The sequence below is a fragment of the Myodes glareolus genome, chromosome 2 (genome assembly GCF_982192425.1).
Source record: "Myodes glareolus chromosome 2, mMyoGla1.1, whole genome shotgun sequence".
NCBI classification, from domain to species: Eukaryota; Metazoa; Chordata; class Mammalia; order Rodentia; family Cricetidae; genus Myodes; species Myodes glareolus.
The window spans coordinates 107,313,817-107,325,203 of NC_142027.1; positions in this window are offsets into that span (position 1 = coordinate 107,313,817).

The following is an 11,387-nucleotide window of genomic DNA, read 5'->3' on the forward strand; positions in this document are numbered from 1 at the left end:
ATGTTTTGTGTGTTCTTAGTGAAAACATGAATGCACAGTGTTTATAATGCATATTAAGTCACACAGATACTTACTGTCTGTCTTCAATCAAGTGTTTCAGTGGGTTTCTTGGATTTGCCTTTATAAAATCTCCCATACTTTTTGTATGCTTTTGATTTATTTGTTCTGCAGGTGGACCTGCAACACACCAAATAGAGATATAAATATCCATTATTTCAAAGCCCCCAAACCTTTGTGGTTTTTGAGGATTTGTTTTGCTCCATTTTGATTGGGAATCAGACAAATTTGCATTAGAATCTGTCACTCACAACACTATAGAATTGGATAAATCAACCTTTCTATGCCTCAGTAATCTTATATAACCAGTCTATACAATAAATCTTACATATAAAATAAAGTTGCCTGAGATTCCGTGTTTGTTTTGATATGGTTTCTGAGCAAGAGACATGGAATATAAATGTCATTATCAGAGAATGATTTTACTGAAGGGACATTGGGAATAAGATAGAGTTGGAGACAGCTCCATAGAACTAAGCTTGTGCTGGTGATATGGCTCAGATTCTCAATGCTAGCTGAGGGAGCCTGAAGATATAAGTTCAATCCTCCAGAACCAAGGTACAGAAAGGTGTGGACTCTAATAACCCTAGTGCAGGGACAGCCACTTTGGAAGTCAATATAGTAGTTTCTCATAAAATTAGAAAATAATTTACCCCTGTGAGGTCCCACAGTTTTGAGTCCATTTCATCTTGACTAATGGGCAGAGAATTCAGACATATTCTTGCTTCTCAAGGATGGACGACAAGATGATTGACCAAGTGTGGCTACTGGTTGCCTTACTCTTCAAAGGCCAGTCAACAGGAGGTTTTGGCGTATGGTATGCATATCAAGTGTTTTGAGATGTAAGGAGATTCTTTCTCTTACTCTCATGGGGGTCTTGTGCTCTCCCATTTTCTTTGGGGTATTTAAGGACTGAGAACAAAAACTTGGAACTTTTTTTTTCTTTGTCTTTTGCTACAGTATTTACCGGAAGTTCTCATGACTCTATCTTCTTTTTTACTTCTCAAAAAAAATATCTTTTTAAGTTTTACATACCAATCCCAGTTCCCACTCCCTCCCCTCCTCCCATTCCTTCCACCTTCCCCTCCCAGACCACCCCTCATTCACTTCTCAAAGAGGGTAAGGCATATTGCTTTGAGGAAGGACCTAGGCCCTTCCTACCTACTGTATCTAGGCTGAGCAATGTATCTATCCAAAGAGAATGATTTCCAAAAATCCATTACAAGTTGTAGGGATAAATTCTGGTGCCATTGCCAGTGTCCCCACAGTGTGCCTCATCCATACAACTGTCATCCAAATTCAGAGAGTCTAGTTTGGTCCTATGCTGGTTCCTTCCCTGTCCGGCCAGTGGTGCGGGAGAATTGTCTGTAGTCTGTCAATCATGTTTTAAATAAACGCTGATTGGCCAGGCAGGAGGTGTAGATGGGAAAACTAGACAAGAAGTGGAAATGATGCAAGGGGAGCAGGAGAATTCTGGGGAGGAGGAAGTTGATTCCTCCCACTCCTGCCCAGATCACCGAAGCAGCAGGATGTGAGCTGCCCCACTGGAAAAGGTACAGAGCCTGATGGCTAAAATAGATCAGAAAAATGGGTTAATCAAGATATGAGAGTTAGCCAGTGGGAAGTCTGACCTAATGGGCCAATCAGTTTTATAACTTATAGAGATCTCTGAGTGATTTTCTTGGGGTTTGCTGGCTGTGGAGAACTGGGCAGGACAGAAAAACCCCCAACAAACAGGCCCACTCATGTTACATAATGGCGTCAATGTGGATAACTGCATCCACAGAATGCCTGAGAAAGCTTGGGAAAGACTAGAGTAAAGCATTTTAGTTTTCAGCCATAGCAGGAAAAAAGCTGCACTGTCGGCTTTCTGGGCTGTCCTGCCAGAGAAAACTCTGACTCTTTCAAGCAGGCAGTCCGGACTATGGAAATACTGCTGCAGCTTGCTTCCTGGCAAGGACCTTGAAACACCTTAAGAACTTTTGACTGTTGTTTTCTCCATATTCCTTAGCAAATTAAAGACCCATGTGGTCAGAAAAAGAGAGATATACAGTAAAGAGAGATTCAAAGAGTAAGAAAACCTCTAAATGGTTTACATTGTGTTAAAAATATATACAGGCTAAAGACTAAAGTTCTCAGAGTAAAATAAAGAAAGAAAGAAAGAAAGAAGTAAAGAAAGAAAGAAAGAGTAGCCTGGGAGGCAGAGACAGACAGATCTCTGTGAGTTCAAGGATAGCCTGGTCTACAGAGAGAATTCCAGGACAAAGATATACAGAGAACCTGTCTCAAAAAACCAAAAGTTAAAAGTAAAAATAAAAGAAATAGAGGTTAAAATAAAGCCATGTAAAGATGGAAAATACACAAGGAATCTTGATACTGTATGCTATTATGTTCTCTTTGAATTGTTTGAATGCTGAGGAAGGAGCAACAGCTGTTAAAAGATATTTGCTTATAAATGCTGCAGAATTAATCCAAGATAGGTATTTTGAAAATACCTTGGCTTCAAAATTGAAGTCAAAAGGTATGTTACTTTGGAGATGAGATTTTGCTTTTGTTTCCACAGAAAATGAGAGGCTCTGGATTTATTCAGAGTTAAGAAAAATCATCTTTGACCAAGGGAGACCACCTGAGCAATCTCCAGTAGAAACAGATGGCCCAGATGTCTGAATTCTTCATCCAGAACAGATTCAAGAGCTGCCTGAGATGATCTTGACTCACAAGATACTTCAGTCAGGACTTGATCATAACTCTAAATTTTCTTTAGGTCCCCATAAGATTATCAGCGCCCCCAACAAGCTGGAAGTAGCCTGGAATACGACGCCCACATTCCCCAAAAATGGACTGTGGATATTTTCCTTTGTTTTTTTGAAAAAGAGGGGGAAGTGGTGCGGGAGAATTGTCTGTATTCTGTCAGTCATGTTTTAAATAAACGCTGATTGGCCAGGCAGGAGGTGTAGGCGGGGAAACCAGACAGGAAGTGGAAATGATGCAAGGAGAGCAGGAGAATTCTGGGGAGGAGGAAGTTGATTCTTCCCACTCCTGCCCAGACCACTGAAGTAGCAGGATGTAAGCTGCTCCACTGAAAAAGGTACTGAGCCACATGGCTAAAATAGATCAGAAAAATGGGTTAATCAAGATGTGAGAGTTAGCTAATAAGTAGCCTGACCTAACGGGCCAATCAGCATTATAACTTAAAGAGATCTGTGTGTGAATTTCCTCTAAGACTAAACAGCTGGGGGGCCGGGCGAGACAGAAAACACAAATAAGCAGGCCCCCTCATGTTACAGGCCAGAGTTGGTCAGCTCCCAACTCAGTTAAGTTGTTTCAGTGGGTATCCTCATTATGGTCTTGACCTCTTTGCTCATATTCTTACTTCTCCCCCTCTTTGACTTCACTTTGGGAGCTCAGCCCAGTGCTCTGCTGTGGGTCTCTGCCTCTGGTTCCATCAGTTGCTGGATGAAGGTTCTATGGTCCTATTTGTATCCTCTTAATCTCATTTTGGTATCTTATTGCTCTATCTAGGACCTCAAGAACTATATTGAATAGATACGGAGAGAGTGGACAACCTTGTCTTGTTCCTGATTTCAGTGGAATTGCTGTGAGTTTCTTTCCATTTAGTTTAATGTTGGCTCTTGGCTTGCTGTATATTGCCTTAATTATGTTTAGGTATGTAGCTTGTATCCCTGCTGTCTCCATGACCTTTATCATGAAGGGTTGTTTTATTTTGTCAAAAGCCTTTTCAGCATCTAATGAGATGATCATGTGGTTTTTATTTTTCAGCTTGTTTATATGGTGGATTACATTGACAGATTTTCATATGTTGAATCATTTATGGGATGAAGCCAACTTGATTATGGTGGATGATGGTTCTGATGTGTTCTTGGATTTGCCAGTATTTTATTTAGTATTTTTGCATCAATGTTCATAAGTGAGATTGGTCTGTAATTCTCTTTCTTAGTAATGTCTTTCTGTGGTTTGGGCATTAGGGTAATTGCAGCTTCATAAAAAGTGTTTGGCAATGTTTCCTCTGTTTCTATTGTATGGAATAATTTGAGGAGTATTCAAATTATTTCTTCTTTGAAAGTCTTAGAGAATTGTGAGCTGAAACCATCTGGTCCTAGCCTTTTTTTTGGTTGGTAGACTTTTGATGACTGTTTCTATTTCTTCAGCAGTTATAGGTCTATTCAATTTGCTTATCTGGTCTTGATTCAATTTTGGTAAGTGATATTTATCCAGAAAGTTGTCCATTTCCTTTAAGTTTTCCTATTTTATGTAGCCCAGGTTTTCTAAATATGACCTGATGATTCTCTGTATTTCCTCTGTGTCTGTTGCTATGTCCCCCTTTTCATTTCTGATTTTCTTAATTTGGATATTCTCTCTCTGCCTTTTGGTTAGTTTGGATAAATGTTTGTCTATTTTTGTTGATTTTCTCAAAGAATCAGCTCTTTGTCTCATTGATTCTTTGTATTGTGTTCTTTGTTTCTATTTTGTTGATTTCAGCTCTCACTTTGATTATTTCCTGCCATATAGTTCTTTTCGATGAGTTTGCGTCTTTTTGTTCTAAAGTTTTCAAATATTTTGTTAATTCACTAGTGTGGGATTTTTTCCAGCTTCTTTATGTAGGCATTTAGTGCTGTGAACTTTCCTCTTAGCACTTTCAAAGCATATTCTTTTTGGAGAGATTTCTTGTTCATCCTATATATAGGGGGGAAGGTCTTTTTTTTTTTCGATCTTATCAAAAAGTCTTTTATTCAAGTAGAAAGCAAAAAATGTCTAAATACTGGGAAAAGGGAATATAGAAATAACTTTTTATTTTTTTTATTTTTTTTGAAAGTAATTTTATTAAATTATAAAAGTTTCCATTTCCGCCCCTCTTCCCAACACCCTCCCACTCCCCCCACTCCCTCTCCTCCTCCCTCTTCGTCACTTAGGGCAGTCAGGGTTTCCTGCCCTGTGGGAAGTTCTATAGATTCAACGCAATTCCCATCAAAATCCCATCAAACTTCTTCACAGACCTTGAGAGAACAATAATCAAGTTTATATGGAAAAACAAAAAACCCAGGATAGCCAAAACAATCTTATACAATAAAGGAACTTCTGGAGGCATTACCATCCCTGACTTCAAACTCTATTACAGAGCAACAGTATTGAAAACAGCTTGGTATTGGCATAAGAACAGAAAAGTCGACCTATGGAATCTAATAGAAGACCCGGGTATTAACCCACAAACATATGAACACCTGATATTTGACAAGGGAGCTAAAGGCATACAATGGAAGAAGGAAAGCATCTTTAACAAATGGTACTGGCATAACTGGATGTCAACCTGTAGAAGAATGAAAATAGATCCATATCTATCACCATGCACAAAACTCAAGTCCAAATGGATTAAAGACCTCAACATTAATCTGACCACTTTGAACCTGATAGAAGAGAAAGTGGGAAGTAGTCTACAAGATATAGGCACAGGAGACCAATTCCTAAGCAGAACCCCAGGAGCTCAGACAATAAGAGAAGCAATGAATAAATGGGACCTCCTGAAACTGAGAAGCTTCTGTAAAGCAAAGGACACTGTCAGTAAGACCAAAAGGCTACCTTCCGACTGGGAGAAGATCTTCACAAATTCCTCATCAGACAAAGGTCTGATCTCCAAAATATACAAAGAACTCAAGGGGGGGAAGGTCTTGATCTTTCCTTGATGTGAAATTTAAGACTTTATTGACTCCCCATGGGAAGCCTTATATTTTCTGAGAAGTGGATGAGGAGGTGGAGTTGAGGGAAGGTAGAGTAAATGGGCGGAAAGGAGGAAGTAGGAAAGGGGATAGCTAGGTAAATTTAGAAATGGTTGCATTAAAAAATTCTAAATAAATATTTTCTTCTTCTTTTTTATATTTTTATTTGTTCAAAAAAGAAAACAAATGCTGCAACATCAGTGGAACTGTGAAACACAGCTTGCTCCAATTTTGAGGAGACTTAAGAGATAAGTGAACAGCCATGTGGTGGAACACCCCACTCACTAAAACCTCCACAGTGGGACAAAAGCCCGGGTGCCTTCCCCAACTCCCTTGACTTTTCTAGCCAGCCAGCAGGAAGTTTTCTGCAGGTAGGCTTCCCCAAAACCCAACCTCATCTACCAGACCCTCCAAGTTACTAGGCCCACCCAGCCTAAGAGCTGAGAGCTTGCTACAACATTGGGGGACAAGAGAGGACAAAGAGAATGAACTACAAGAGAAGACCAAGAGAGCAGGCTTATAGAGACCTCAGAGGCTTCCTGAGACAGAGACATTGACAGTACAGAGAAGACCAAGAAAAAAACTCCCAAATAATCAGACAGCTACTGCAAGGATTGGACCAAGGTGCAAAGACAATGCCAGCCTCATTTGAAGGAAGAAATGGGTAGGCGCCAATGCAAGAATTCATCCAACAACCTAAAAAGCAACATGGTAACACCAGAACCCAGCGGTCACACACAGGAAGATGTGATCATTCTAACCCAGAAGAAGTAGAAGAAAATGACTTTAAATGTAACTTTATGAAAATGATGGAGATCATAAAAGAGGAAATAAAAAGCTCACTTAAAGAAATGGAGAAATAGACAAACAAAATTTGGAAGACATTTATAAATCCCTCAAAGAAACCAAGGAAAACCAAGAAAAATCTTTCAAGCAGGTGAAACAAACAGTTCAAGACTTTAAGACTGAAATGGAGCTAATAAAGAAAACACAAACCGAGGAAATTCTGGGATGGAAAATTTGGGTAAAAGAACAGAAACTACAGAGACAAGTATAACCAACAGAAGACAAGAGATAGAAGAAAGAATATCAGGTGCTGAAGATACTATAGAGGAAATAGACTCATTAGTTAAAAAAAAACCCATTCAATTCAACAAATTCTTAACACAAAACATCCAGGAAATCTGGGACACCATGAAAAGACCGAATCTAAGAATAATAAGGGTAGAAAAAGAAGAAGAACTACAGCTCAAAGGCACAGAAAACACATTCAATAAAATCACAGAAGAAAACTTTCCAAACCTAAAGAAGGTTACCCCTATGAAGGTACAGAAGCTTACAGAACACCAAATACACTGGATGAAAAAAAATCTCCTCACCATATAATAATCAAAATGCAAAACATGGAGACTAAAGAAAGAATATTAAGAACTGCAAAGGAAAAGGGCAAGTAACATATAAAGGCAAACCCATCAGAATTACACCCGACTTCTCAATGGAAACCATGAAAATCAGAAGTTCCTGGACAGATGTACTACAGACACTAAGAGACCATGAATGCAAGTCTAGACTACTATATGCAGCAAAGTTTTCAATCACCATTGATGGAGAAAACAAGATATTCCTTGTCAAAAACGTATTTAAACAATAAGTATCCACAAAGCCAGCCCTACAGAAAGTACTACAAGAAGGAAAACCCCAACTCAAAGAAGCTAACTTCATCCACAAAACACTGGCAACAGATACCCCTCCCCCCAGCATAACTCAAAGAATGGAAACACACAAACACTACTACCAAAAAATAACTGGAATTTGCAACCACTGGTCATTAATATCTCTTAATATCAATGGACTCAATTCACCTATAAAAAGACGTAGGCTAAGAGAATGGATATAAAAGCAGGATCCAGTCTTCTGCTGTATACAAGAAACACACCTGAACCTCAAAGACAGACACTACCTCAGAGTAAAGTGTTGGGAAAAAGTTTTCCAATCAAAAGGATCTAAGAAACAAGCAGGTGTAGCTATCCTAATATCTTACAAAATAGATTTAAAACTAAAATCAATCAGAAAAGATAGAGAAAGACACTTTATATTCATAACAGGAACAATCCATCAGGATGAAGTCTCAATCCTGAACATCTATCTCCCTAATACAAGAGTACCACATATATAAAAGAAACATTACTGAAATTTAAATCACACATCATACCTCATACATTAACAGTAGGAGACTTGGACTACTCCACTCTTGCAAAAGGACAGGTCACCCAAACAGAAACTTAACAGAGAAGTAAAAAAACCCACAGATTTCATGAATCAAATAGATTTAACAGACATCTATAGAACATTTCACCCAAACACAAAAGAATATACCTTCTTCTCAGGACCTCATGGAACCTTCTCTAAAATTGACCACATACTCGGAAACAAAGCAAACTTCCACATATACAAAAAATTGCCAGTAACACTCTGTGCCTTATTGGATCACCATGGAATAAAGTTATAATTTAACAACAACACTCCACTCACAGAAAGCTTACAAACTCATTAAAATTGTAGAGTGAACTACTGTACCACCTCTAGGTCAAGGAAGAAATAAAGAAAGAAATTAAAGACTTTATAGAATTCAACAAAAATGAAGGCACAACAGATGGGACACTATTAAAGCAGTGCTTAAAGAAAAGTTCATAGTACTAAGTGCCCACATAAAGAAAGTAGAAAAAGCTCACATTAGTGACCTAACAGCAAACCTGAAAGCTCTACGACAAAAGGAAGCAGATACACCCAGGAGGAGTAGAAGATTGGAAATAATCAAACTGAGGACTGAAATCAACAAAATAGCAACAAAGAAAACAATACAAAGAATCAGTGAAACAAAGAGCTTGTTCTTTGAGAAAATCAACAGATAGACAAACCCTTATCCAAACTAATCAAAGAGCAGTGAGAGAACATCCAAATTAACAAAATCAGAAATGAAAAGGGGAACATAACAATTGACACTGAGGAAATTCAGAAAATAATTAGGTCACACTACAAAACCCTGTACTCTACAACATTGGAAAATGCAAATGAAGTGGACAATTTTCCAGACAGAAACTATATACAAAAATTAAATCAAGACCAGATGAGCAATTTAAATAGACCTATAAACTGCAAGGCAATAGAAGCTGTCATCTAAACATTCCCAAACAAAAACCCTCAGGGCCGGATGGTTTTAGTGCAGAATTCTACCAGAACTTCCAAGAGGAGCTAATACCTATACTCCTCAAAGTTTCCCACATAACAGACACAGAAGGAACATTGCCAAACTCTTTTTTTTAGTCTACAGTTACCTGACACAAAACCACACAAAGACTCAACCAAGAAGGAGAATTACAAACCAATCTCATTCATGAATATTGATGCAAAAATACTCAATAAAATACAGGCAAACTGATTCAAGATCACATAGAAATCATCCACCATGATCAAGTCAGCTTAATCCCAGAGATGCAGGGATGGTTCAACATACAAAAAACTATCAATGTAATCTGTCATATAAATAAACTGAAAGAAAAGAAATCCATATGATCATTTCATTAGATGCTGTAAAAGCATTTGACAAAACCCAGTAACCTTCATGATAAAGGTCTTGGAAAGATCAGGGATACAAGCAACATATCTAAATATAATAAAAGCAATATACAGCAAGCTGATAGCTAACATCGAATAAAATGGAGAGAAACTCAAAGTGATTCCACTAAAATTAGGAACAAGACAAGATTGTACACTATTTCCATATCTCTTTCACTTTTTGGCTATAACAATAAGACAACAAAGTCATATCAAGGAGATTTAAATTGCAAAGGAAGAAGTCAAACTTTCATTTTTTGCAGATGATATGATAGTATATATAAGTGACCCCAAAAACTCTACTAAAGAACTCCTCCAGCTGATAAATACCTTCAGTTATGTTGCAGAATGCAAGATCAGCTCAGAAAAATCAGTAGCCCTTCTCTACAGACATGTTTAAGAAGCTAAGAGGGAAATCAGAGAAATATCACCTTTCACAATAGCCACAAATAACATAAAATATTTTGGGGTAACACTAACCAAGGAAGTGAAAGATTTATTTGACAAGAACTTTAAGTCTTTGAAGAAAGAAATTGAAGAGGATACCAGAAAATGGAAGTATCCCCCATGCTCTTGGATTGGTAGGATCAACTTAGCAAAAATGGCAATGTGGACCCACTGCATACCTGGAACTGGGCGGTGTGTACAGCTCACAGTGGCAGTGAGCATGCCTCCACCATGTTGGCCTGGACAGAACCAAAAGGCAAAGCAACCTGAGTTCTATCCATGCCGCCTAGTATTTTAAAAGCGCTCCTGGTCAGAAAATAATTACAGATAAGCAATAAAGACAGATTCAGACAAAAATAAATCTCTAAATGGGTCACAGTGTGTTTATAAAATGTACATAGGCTTGAGAGAGAGAAGAAAAAGAGTATAGAAAATGTGAAACAAAGTCTTTAAAGAGACAGAGTACAGACAATCATAGATTAAAGGAGTAAAGAAAAATAAGCCATGTAAAGATGGCATACACACAAAGAATCTGAATTATGTATATGATTGTGTTTTCTTTGAATATTTTGACTGTGATTGAGCTAAACACAGAGAGACATTTCATTGTACAGGCTGCTAAGCTAAACCAGAATATATATTTTAAAGGTATCTTGACTTCAAAATTTGGGTCTAAAAGGATGTGTTGCTTTGGAAAAGAGGTTCTGCTTTTGTTTCCAAAAAGGATGAGAACCTGTGAATTTCTTCCAGACTAATGTGGTTTGGTGGACCAAGACCCTGAAAGGTCCATGAAGACCCCCTAAAATTACTTTGTCCAACCAAAAGCAGGAAGCAGTTTGGAAAGAACTAAATGCAAATTTCCAAATATTGTTTATACATGTTTATTTACATTTAAAGGGGGATATATTATAGAGATGGATACTATGCAGTTGTATTGATCTTAGTTCATTGATACAAATTTGAGGTAAATTTATCCTATGTATATTTCTGCTTTTGATCAAGGTATTGTGTTTTGCAGTTCATTTAAAAATGTAATGTAAAAATAAGAAATATAGGTTAATGGATAATCATCTATAATAGTCAACCTTGTAGCTCATGTTAGTTTTTTTAAGGTATATAGAAATATATTTCATTTAGATAGGTATTCTTCAAATCTTTCAGAGACCTTCAGAATATGGCATTTAAAATGTTTAAAAACTTCGAAGTTTTCATGACAATGAGACACATCTGCTCCTGGCAGTACCAATCTACTTCAAGAGAAAGATAGACATCGAAGAGGCTCCTTATGGAATTTGTTAGTCATTTGGGCAAGAAACTTCTCTTGCCTGAACTGGTTGACTAGACTTGTAGGACCCACAGAAAAATGACTGCTGAAGTTGCATAAAGAACGTGAGACAGTCCTTTGGGATTCCTGCTTCATTAAAGAGAGTGCCAGACATTCTGCAGGACATGGAATAGTGACTGGCAAGGTGCCAATATAGGTGGAACTGTTTTAAAAATTTCCTTCTTCATGGAAAAGTCTGCCAGATACTAAGG